At 41.9% G+C, this 12,082-nt stretch overlaps 1 long non-coding RNA gene across 1 annotated transcript; it reads right to left on the bottom strand.

Moving 5' to 3' along the window:
• Positions 1–2,836: 2,836 nt before the first annotated feature.
• Positions 2,837–11,570, bottom strand: LOC138444258 (uncharacterized). Its single transcript, XR_011258413.1, has 4 exons — positions 11,418–11,570; positions 10,346–10,419; positions 8,010–8,143; positions 2,837–5,958 (listed from the first exon to the last, which is right to left on the bottom strand). It is a non-coding gene; the product is annotated as an uncharacterized lncRNA (long non-coding RNA).
• Positions 11,571–12,082: the final 512 nt, after the last annotated feature.

The raw sequence follows: 12,082 nt of genomic DNA on the forward strand, positions 1-12,082 counted from the left end.
TCACATCTATAATTGATGCCATAGCTGTTTGATACTATTGCTTGAATGAATGGAACTTATGTGACTTCACAAACTACAAACACGACTAACATAATAGGTATTAAAACACCTTGAGTGACATGAGCGTGACGACTTAGTAGAGTTGCTCTCAAGAATAATGATACCATTATTCACTCTAGCCATAGTACTGGAATCTGTACATTAACACCCCTGCAAAAGAAATGGAAAGGATAGAATAATAATAAAGGAACTTCATAACTATATTCCTACTGTAAACATTCAACACTATGTTTTCTTTTAAACTGACTTTCATATTTGGTCTACTGTAACCTCTTCTGTGTTCATTTTATGCTAAACTTATTGCTAACAGTAAAATTACCATACGAGCTCTAATTCTTTTTTTTTTACTTGCAAAGCTAATGATAGAACCAAAGGCCGATATCTACATCAAACAGGAGAAACGGAATGGAAACTGTAAACAATTTTATGGAAGAACATTTCTGTGCTCCTATTCAGTCAAATGGACATTCAAAAGGATGTGATTTTTCTCAAAGTTTATTTCAGAAACTTGGAATTGGATGACTGCAAACAATAACACTAATAATATATTGATACATAATATTAAAAATATACAGTGGGTCATTCTTTTTTTTATTCTGCCACAGCTAACAGACAGGAAGTCAGTTGTCGTAACTACTACTAACATAAGACCCTCACCGATAAGTGAAGATATATAGGAAAATCCATAATAGATCTAAAAACCATCAAAGATAAAATGGTAATTAAAAAATACAGTGACAGTTTAGTTGGTATAAGAAACAGGATGATTATGAAAGCAAAGCCAACAATCACGGATAGGCCATGGAAGCCCGTGGCTGTCACGAGTGTTGACTTGTATCCTTCATCTGAGGTTGTTAAAAGCGCTTGGTAAAATCCAGAGGTTTGCAGCAGTGGTAACCTCCTGAACAGACTGAAATAAAAAGGGTTTCCAGAATATCCTGATGATTTCCATCTACTAGGCTGTGATGAGCTCAAGCAATACATACTCCAGAGGACAGAAGACAGACAGGTTGGGAACACGTCTACTGCACTTAGGGAGAAAGGGAATGTTGCTACTCAGCCTAGTACAAGTGTAGAAGCAACACCTCAGTGATTCGACCTTTAAAGAATAGATACGTATGAGAACGACTGGTATGAATAATCCTTCACAAGTGCGTTCTCAGACCTCCTCCCATCATAAGCACAAGCATAATGAAAACACTGAGTTTTCATGGTCTCACACAAAATTAGACTCACTTATGACTTTGCTTTGAGAAGAGTTGAACTACTCATTGTTAAAGAGAAATGATCCTTTCTTCTCTGAAGATTTGTGAATCATTCAAAGGGTGTGGTGAATAAACTACTTAAGGATCCAATACATAAAAATGCAATAGGCTAAGCACAGAGATGTTTTTCTCCCTTTCTCAAAGGATGGAACATTTTGTATTTACACTGATTTTGTCTCTACACTGATTTTGTCTTGACTTCATGTACAATTACATATTGATTTTTTTAGTTGACATACAATAGGACTAAAAATATTGATATTATACTAATAACTCATGTTGGTATGTGTGGTTGTCACATAGGATTCACAGGAGATTTAAATTCACAGTTGTCAACGTAAAGGATGAATGCTATTTAGCTTCTTCGTGAATCTAGACCATGAGTGAAGAGTTTTCCTCAACATATTTCACTGAGGGAAATACAAGGATGATAGGCATAATACTATGCTTCGACTCATGGATATCTAAGCATTGCTCACAATACAGATCTGATTTTTGAAATCAGGGTTCTTTCAGTGTCCTTGAACAGCATTTGTTTTTCTGTATACAGAAGAAAAAAACTCATGAGTATCAAACTGGTTCACATAAAACATGTGTATGAATTGTTATCTTCCTGAACCAGGGATCAAACCCACATCACTTCCACCTCCTGCACTGGTAGGCAGATTATTTACTGACTGTGCCACCTGGGAATCGACATACATTTCAAGGACCACTGCCATCAGCTTCTACTGTTCATGACCAAAGTAGGAGAAACAACATTGGAAGAAGTACTCATAAGGGTACTCATAGGAAGTACTCATAAGTCAAGGAACTGTGATACTGGGTACTCTCGTTATTACTGGGACAAGTCAGTTCCTCTGATGATGACGGGTATAACTGAAAAATTATTACAAATGCATGGGCTGCGATGTCTACACGATAAATGTGTTCCTCTTATACTATTGCTTCAGGGATGCCTACTTCCACATGAAGGACTGCACTTCAAGGGATGCCTGCTATTCCAGCTCAAGCAACAGATAGTGAAGTGCAGATCATTGTCCTTTGTTGAAAATAATCAGCAGTTTGTCAACAGAGGGAACATGCCGGAGGAACCCTTGGGATGGAACTCTAAAAACAGGTTGGGCCCTCTTTTTGCCAAGCCCTGAGATAAAATACAAATCAGAAAAAGAAAAATAGCATCGGTTTTGTCAGGACTTCCTCATCTTTTCTTTCTCGGTAGCAGGAAGCAGACATTGAGGCCAGAGGACTGCAGGATTTCATTGTGAACTAATGTTGGGTGGGGTGGAAGCTCATCACTCTAGTAAGAATGTGGCTCAATAAAACGGAATTTCATTCACTTCATGGACATAGAGTTCTATAATCCTTCATTAAGGAATTCAATAAGCTATATTTCCTTACACCTTCACAATCTCTTGGTTTACGAGAACGTCAATTGCTAGTCCAGCACTTATACAATGAGTGTTACAGGTAGTATTAGTGTATAAATGATGATGAGCAATGACAGGAAGTTTATTTATTCTCTGTTTGAATTCTTGATTTTTTATATAATTTTTTATAATATCCTTACAGATGTGAATATTTTAGTGACATGTATAAATACACATTGAGTAGTGCTATGATAACTCATAGTGTTGGCACAATAAATATCATGGTTATTATGTGCTTTTCATATATTCCTTTTGAGATTCTCTTCCATTATACATTATCATAAGATATTTAATAGTTTCCTAAACTGTACAGTAGGTCCTTGTGGCTTCTTTTATATATAGTAATGTATTTGTTAATAATTCAAACAAAAACTGGTACACAAATATTCATAGTGACATTCACGATAGCTCAAAGGTAGAACTCATTCAAGTGTCCGTTGGTGGGAGACTGAATATGCAACACAAGGTATATTCAGAAGCTTGAACGGTATTCCACCATACGAAAAAGTACATTAAATGGTGCTGCCACTCTGCAAGACATTACAGAAATGACTCCAAAACAAACACATGGAATAAATACATAGTTCGATTCCAATTCAAGCTATGTACCCAAAAGGATTAGGAAAGGGGGCTGAAAAAATGGATACTTCTTCCGCCATACTCACAACAGCATGATTCACACTGGCAAACAAACAGAAGCGATCTAAGTGTCCATGGCAGCCAATTCCATGAACAAACTGTGGTATACACACAATGGAATCTGATTCGGCCCTTCAAAGTCAGTAATTCTGACAATGCGACAATGTGGACAAACCTTATGGTCATTAGATTAAGTGAAATAAACCAGACCAAGAAAAGACAAACGTGCTGTGATTCCACTCATATGAGATATCCAAACAAGTCAAATCTGTCAGAAATAGCAGAGAGTGATTCCGACCGATCGAAAAGAGTTCATGTTTCATGGACCTCAGTTTCCCTTGGAAAAACTGACTTCCCGTGATATCTCCAAAACCAATTAGACAAATAATTGGAAGCTATATCCAGTCAAATGAATGTAGACATAATGTTACATACAGTGTACACCAAACTCACTCAAACTTCTTAACAGACAAAAGGCAAAACTGTATCTATGGTACCTCAGCTTAGCTTAAAACTGTATCTACAGTACCTCACTTCTGCTTATAAAATTTAACAACAACAACAACACACTAAAGTCTATCCAAAAAAAGGATATAAAACATATATAACATTAACTTTAAAAAATTGGAAATTTAAACTGTGGAAAACCTTATTCACAAAACTTAAACACAAGCCACAGGAAAATATATTTATAAAATACATATCTGATACAGGATTGTACTATAAACATACCAAAAAATCTGGAACAATCTCATAAAAAATGTATAAACCTAAACACCTGGCCTACAAAAATATAAAGATAGTAAATAAGCCTATCAAAAAGACTCAAAATCACATATCATTAGGAAATTACAAACTAAAATAACAGTGAGGTAGCACTGCACACCTATTAGATTCAGTAAACTCAAAAAAAAGGGGGTAGGGCACAACTTCTCTGGTGGCTCAGTGGTAAAGAATCTGCCTGACAATGCAAGACACTCTAGTTCGATCCGTTACCCCAGAAGATCCCACATGCCACAGAGAAACATAGCTGGATGTTTCCACAGCTAAACAAGGCTCTCCTGTGACCTGAATACTACATGGCTAGCACTTACTAAAAAGCTTTGAAAACATCCAGACAAAAAGTATCGCATGATTATATACAACAGCTCTACTTGTAATAACTAAAAACTTTCAAATATCAGGATGTCTTCAGTAGATGACAGTGTAAACAAATGGGGATACATCCAAAGTGAAGGGGAGCAAATGCTACCACAAAATATACCACCTCAGCATGAGAATCAGTTGGACCCAATTAACTTTTATTTTTTTAGAGGACACATGATCATCTCTGAAACCCAAGTTCAAGACAGCTCTTCTGTGAGTCACATTTACCAGAGAAATCTCATTTCAAAGGAATCCTCTCTATATGCCAGATAGAAGGATGAGACACAGTCTTTTGAAACTCTTTTTTCTTTTCTATCGATAGGGAAAGCTAAGCCGTAAATCTGCACAACCACCATACCCTTCCTTTCCTTTGGTTGTATTTTTTTAATATTTGTCTCTTTTTTAATTTGGCTGTGCCAGGATGACCTTCATTGAGGCAAGCCAGATACTTAGCTACAACATGCAAATTCTCCGTTGTGGCATGGGAGATCTAGTTCTTGGATCAGGGAATGAACCTGGGCCTCCTTCTTTGGGAGTGTCCAGTCTCAGCCACTGGACCACCAGGAAGTGCCTGTTTTGTTTTCAGATGAAGATGGAATCTAAGGTGATATCTTGGGCCATTTCAGTCACTGACTCAGTTTCCTGAGTTTCTCCAAAGCACGCATAAGGTGCACATTATTAAACTGGTTTGCAAAACAAGAAAAGGTTGTCTGCTACAACACTGTATGCTTACAAATATCTAAACGGTAAATGGCATATTATTTATTTTTAATTACTATGGGGGGAGAAAGAATGCAGGATTCATACATGTTACAACATGAATAAATATTAAAACCATCTTCAGTGAAAAAAAAATCCACATAGGAAAGGCCACCCAGAACCCTTATTCACCATGTCTGCTTTCAATCCATCAAGTTTGTCCAAATAACTGAAAATCTCAGTAACACTCTAAATAAAGAAAAAAGGATGAAGACGGAAACAAAAGATATATTCATACATTTGAACAATTGCTAAAAGTGGAAGTGGGGTGGTGGATTACATTATAATGTAGATACCATATGATTTCCTGATTTTGGAGATTATGTGCTGGTTCTGAAGAAGGCACCCATTTTGGATAAAACACATAGAGTATTTTAGATGATGTGGCAAATGCTAGCACTTGTTCCCATTGCTAGGCATTTTCTGTACATTTTAAATGACTGGAAAGTATACTAGGTTTCAAAACAACCATGTCAATACCACAAAAGAAATTTAGAGCAGACAGGCAGGAAACTTTCTGATACAGGCCAAGACTTACCCAGATGAAGTTCAAGGGAAGCTGCGATGCTCACTGCCCGTGAAGGAGTCCACGTGGAATGAAGAAGTACTGTGGGAAGTCTATTAGTAACCACCATGTCTTGGGTCCTCTGGATGACCTACTGCAGGAGAAACAGATCTTACAGATAAAATGATCCACATCACTTCACAAAAAGTTGTTAGGCTACATTCAGTAAAGCGGAATCATTTCGGATCAATTTACAATCATATAAAATACTACCATTTACAGTCCAGAAATCACTTGCATTTCTACACACTAATAACAATCAGAAAAAAATATTAAGAAAATCCCACTTAAATAAAACATCTAGCAACAAACTTAATCAAGAACATAAAAGACCAGTAGTCAGAAAACTAGAAAGCACTGATAAAGAAACCAAAGAAAACACAAATACACAGAAAACTGTTCCACGCTCATGCACTGGAACAATGAGGAATTAAAAGGTCCATTCCAACCAAAGTCATCAACAAATACACGGACTGCAATCACAAAATAATATTCAATGGCATTTTTCACAGAAATAGAAGTATTCCTCATATTAGACTGCTACTGTTGAACGGGACCTTAAGCGGCCAAAAAGACTCTGAGAAAGAGGAACACAGCTGGAGGCATCTTCCTATCCCTCTTCAAACTACATCACGGAGCTGTAGTGACCACCACAGTGAGGAACTGGCAGGAACACAGACACATGGACTCCAGGAGAGAATAGAGAGCCCAGAAACGAACCCACCTGTACATGGTCAGTTCCTGAAAATCAAACCAGGAACGAGCGAAGAGGAAAGGACAGTCTTCTCAAGAAACAGTGACAGGAAAATGGCCACCTACACGGAAGAACATCAGTGTTCATCCTCTACATCATCTAACGCAAATCTAACTGAAAACCCACCGCTTTGCACACGGAGCTCTTTCCCCCTGAGTCCTCTTGAGATGGACCCCCAGTCAGCCCTCAGCTGGACACAGGAAACGTCTACTCCGTCCTCATTTTTCGCTCTTGCAGCGCCTCCCTGCTGGTGGGCACTGAGGCAACCCTGCTCCTCTCAGCCTGGATGCAGCCCTGTTATCCAGAAGCCTGAGCCCTGATGGTCCTGAGGAGACAAAGCTCCCGCCAGCTGCTCACGGAGCAGAGTCTAAAGGCAAAGCGTCCTGCGCCCGCGGGTCAGAGGGGCCTTTGGCGCCCCCTTCGGGCCACAGGAGAAGAGCGGGCAGCCCGGCGCTCACAGACCTCAGAGGGCTCACCCAGAAGCAGCTCTGCTGTGAGCACTCAGACTGGAAGCCCAAACTGAAATGGAGCAGAATAGCTCCATGACCCTCTGCAAAACCTGGCTAAGGAACAAACAGAGCCTGTATGGAATGCAGCCATAAAAAGGAACACATTTGAGTTTGTTCTAATAAAGGGGAGGGAAGTCAGTCAAAGAGAGAAAAACATGTAATCTAGAAGGATGGTACTGACGAGTCTGTTCACAGAGCAGCAATGGAGGTGCAGACATAGAGAACAGACTTACAGACGAGGGTGGAGAACAAGAGGGAGAGGGTGAGATGAATGGAGAGAGCAGCATGGGTGCAGGTACACCTACATTTGTAAATATGTAAACCAATGGGAATTTGCTGTATGATTCAGGGAACTCAAACTGGGGCTCAGTAGTAACCTGGAGAGGTGGGAATGCGTGCGAGGTGGGAGGGAGATTCAAGAGCAAGAGGACATAGGTACACCTATGGTTAATTCATGTGGATGTATGACAAATCAAACCAATATTGTAAAGCAATGATCAATCAACTAAAAAGAAATAACTGTTTAAAAAAATATGAACATAAACACAAACTTTGCAACAAGGTAACTCCATTTTAAAAACTATAGAATTTTAGAAAACTACTAAAGTTCTACATGACCGTTGGTCTGGTGATCAGGTCTAACATACACAAAACAAGCCAACTTACCAAATTATGAATACAAATTAGTTAAAACATTGCCTTTTATCATTTCATACATTTACCCTGTGGAGGACCTTACTCGAGAGAACCAAAAACAAACTGTTAAATGAACCACCGACCACCCACCCCGGCCAGGCAACAGAGAAAAGAAAACACTTGCAGGAGTCATCTTACAACAGGAGGGCCTGGGAAGGAACAAGGAACGAACAAGCTACCACCAACCAGAATTCTGGAGAGGTCAGGTGATGGGAGGCTCCAGTTCAGAGGTCCTACCAACCTCCCAGGATCCACTTCGCTGGAATCCATCTCAGCTGAGTGATGTGTGTGCCCCCAAGAGAGATCCCAATTCAGAATGCCTGGCAAGAGACAAACCAGAAATTAACCCGATGACCATAAAACCTGAGACTGTGAGCCACATGACAGAGTGGCTCTCTCCGTTTCCCTCACCCTCCTGCCCTCCACCCCGGCAGCCCTTCCCAATAAAGCCTCTCGCTTGGACAGCACTCCTCTCCTCAGACAACTCATTGCCCAGTGTCAGACAAGAACTCACTCTCAAGCCCTGGAAGGGATCCCCCTTCCTTCATCAAAAGCAATATCCAGGAGAAAATATCTTCAAAACGCTATCTTGCAGAGAAGGAAATCAGAGAAGGCAATGGCAGCCCACTCCAGTACCACTGCCTGGAGAATCCCACGGACAGAGGAGCCTGGTAGGCTGCAACCCCGGGGTCACTAAGAGATGGACACGACTTCACTGAGTGACTTCACTTTCACTTTTCACTTTCATGCACTGGAGAAGCACATGGCAACCCACTCCAGTGTTCTTGCCTGGAGAATCCCAGGGACAGAGGAGCCTGGTAGGCTGCTGTCTATGGGGTCGCGCAGAGTCAGGCACGACTGAAGCGACGCAGCAGCAGCAGCAGCAGCAGAGAAGGAAATGGCACCACCTGCAGTACTCTGGTCTCAGAAATCCCAGGGACAGAGGAGCTTGGTGGGCTACAGTCCAAAAGCAGGGCATTTCTGACGGGAGGAAACAGTCCCAGGGAAGCTGAGCTGCTCACCAGAGGCCCCAGAGCTTTGGATAGCACACCAGAGCTGGGGCTGAGGATTCCCAGCTGCCATGCCTCTTGATCCTGGCCTCTTTCACTAGATACATGTGTGGAAAACTAGAATCTAAAATATGCCCTGGTAGTTCCATAGTAAAGAATCCACCCCCTGGTGCTGGAGATGCATGTGCGATCCCTAGGATGGGAAGATCCCACATCCTATGGAGCCCGTGTGCCACAACTGCCGAGCCTGTGCTCTAGATCCTGGAAGCCACGATGCCGAGTTCACATGCTGCAGCCACTGAAGCCCATGAGCCTGTGCCCCTCAACAAGAGGAGACACTGCAGTGAGAAGCCTGCAAACCACTAGTTATGGCCCATGCTCACCAAAACTAGAGAAAAGCCCACACACAAAGATGCAACACAGCCAACAATCAATAAAACTGTTTTCCTAAAAAAAATGCATATCTGACAAAGAAACTGTATTCGAATTGTCCAAGAACACTAGAGCAAACAAGCCCATTCATAATTGGTAGCGACTGAAATAGACACCTGGCCACTGAGGGTATACTGATAGTAAACTATCATACAAAAACATACTCAAGATACTGGTGCAATGCATGCAGAGCCCCCTTTGAAAGACAATCTGACAGTTTTTTTTCAGTAACCACGTGGGACAAGCACTGAATTCTGTGTATGACAAGCGGTGGAAGCCAGGTATCTTACCATTGGAATGCAAAGTTACAGATAAACAAAAGGAAACATTACAATGTCCATGTCGTGGTGGATCAGGTTGGAGACATCACAAATTACCTTTAACTGAATATGTTCAAAGGTGAGCTGGAATACATGTATATATATATCCATGTATTTGTCAGCTGAGCATATTGAGCTCCTACATGTATGTTTTAAATATCATTCTCTAATAAAAGGGAACAGGAAACATCTCCGATGGCCCGGTGGTAAAGAATCTGCCTACCGATGCAGGGAACACGGGTTCAATTCCTGTGTAGGAGATCCCACACGCCCAGGGGCAATGAAGCCCTTGAACAACTCTAGAAGTTTGCATGCTCCAGAGACCAAGTTCTGCAAACAGAGAAAGCACTGCAATGAGAAGCCATGGCACAGCAACTAGAGGGTAGCCTCTGCTCACTACAACTAGACAAACGAGCAATAAAGACCCAGCACAGTCAAAAATAATGTAATGTTTAAAAAAAGGACAGTTCTTTGAAGAAATGACTGAGACTAGGGGTGAGACTGTAAATATATGAGCCAGGGTCATCTTAAATTATGAGAAATTAAAGAAACTAAAGACAACTATCAAGCTGTCCAAACTGATACAAATGGATGATGACACAGTGTTATCTGTATACACCAGCAAATAACAATCTGAAAAGGAATTTAAACAAACGATTCCCTTTCAGTCATGTCAACATTAATAAAAGACTTTGCTATGGACAGAATGAGGATAACAAGACTGGCACACTGGAAATGATACATGATTGCTGAAAAATACCTTAAAGACATGGACAGATACTCCATAGCGATGAAAAGGCTTCAGTTGGCAATACCATGGAATGCATCTTCAATCTGAAATGAAGATTCAATATGAATTACAAAAGGCTGAAAGGTGGTTGCTAAACCACAAAAGATGCCAGCATTCTTGGACTCCAGAGGAGAATTCAATCCAGGGCAAGTGACGAAGCTTGATGGCTCAGAGGTTTTCTGTTAAAAAGTTTTATTAAAATATAAAAGAGATCGAGAGAGCTGCTGACGTAGACAGTAAAAGGGGGAAGAGTACCCCCTGCTAGTCTTTAGCCAGATGTTATAGAGCCACTAGCAGTCTGCTAATGAAAGAAAGACAATGTGTCAGAGAATGGCACCAGGCCCCTCACCCACAGCATGCATTGAGATAACATTGGCAGCAGATGAGTCATCCCAGGCCATAAAATGATGGACATGAATCTTGAAGAAAGGCAGATTTCCAAGCAAATATATAGTTTCATTCACATAAATTAAGAGAACAAGGTATGAGTAAAACATACTGGTTTGTCAAGTTTTTTCTGAGCCTTTAGGGGAAACTGACCTGAAGACAGAGCCTTGGGTAAATACATAGTACATTAGCATACCTTAAGACAAACATTTCCATAAGAAAAATGCATTGCTTAGTTCAAGGTTTGAGGAAAGTTAAATTCAGGTGGAGCCAGGAGTGGTCATGGCAACACAGAAATTTCTGAGAAACCTTTTAAATTTGTATCAAGATGGAGGAAAAAAAATGCAGCACTCTTTTGTCTCCTCTGGCCTCTTAAGAGAGAGGAAAAAACGTCTGACACTTGCAGTCTATTTTCTCTGTCTGGAGACCCCTGGCCTTCCTGCCTGTTATCCTCTCCAGGCCTGTAGGAAGCAATACACTAGGCTGCTTGGGAAAACCGCGCGGGTCTGAGCTTTATGCAAAGGGGTAAAGCGGTAAAACCCTTGGCCCCAAAGGCGAGGCTTTTCTGCGACCGCCATTTTAGTCGGCTCCGAGACTGCAAACAAAGAGGGCAGAATACATGGTTCCCTGCTCCGCCCAGTCTGAGTTCCCTTACCTGTGGCCCACAGCCCTGCGCTCTGCTCGCTGGATGCCAATCGACGGGGACCCAGGAGCCCACGAAACGAGCATTCCCAGCTGCAATGGCGAGCCCTGAGAGCCCTGGCCCCCGTCGCGCCATGTTCATCCCGCCCCAGACCCGCTCACGTGAGCCGCGCTCCTGACCAGCCGCCCAGGCTGGCCCCGCCCCCGACGCGATCACGGTGCGCCCCACCCCCACGCCCCCTTCCAGGACAGGCCCGCGGGATCGCGACTGCCTCCAGGTGAAACACAAGGACAAGCAAATCCACCCCACCGAGACAATCCAAGCTTTTTCTCAGCTGATCTGTCTATGATTTAGGGATAAAACTATGACTATAGAAAGCAAAGATGACCTAGGACAGCCATGATATTCTATAGAGCCAGACCCTGGCGGGCAGAGGCTTGAAGAGGGTCCGGGAGCTCTGTCAGAGCAGCAAGCCTCTGTAGCGTAGCGGTTAGGTGTGCTGGTGAGCAGGCAGGCGATGGTCTGTAAGTCAGGAGTTCAAATCCGCAGCTTAACTCTTTTGCTCTTAGGGGGCGGGGGACAGCAACAGGCGGGACTTAGACCAGAAATGTTTATTTTTATTTTAGAGGTTTATTGTTAAGCTTAGGGTTAGGGTTCGGGCAACCCCACAACTTGTT

The sequence above is a fragment of the Ovis canadensis genome, chromosome 7 (assembly GCF_042477335.2).
Source record: "Ovis canadensis isolate MfBH-ARS-UI-01 breed Bighorn chromosome 7, ARS-UI_OviCan_v2, whole genome shotgun sequence".
Taxonomy (NCBI): domain Eukaryota; kingdom Metazoa; phylum Chordata; class Mammalia; order Artiodactyla; family Bovidae; genus Ovis; species Ovis canadensis.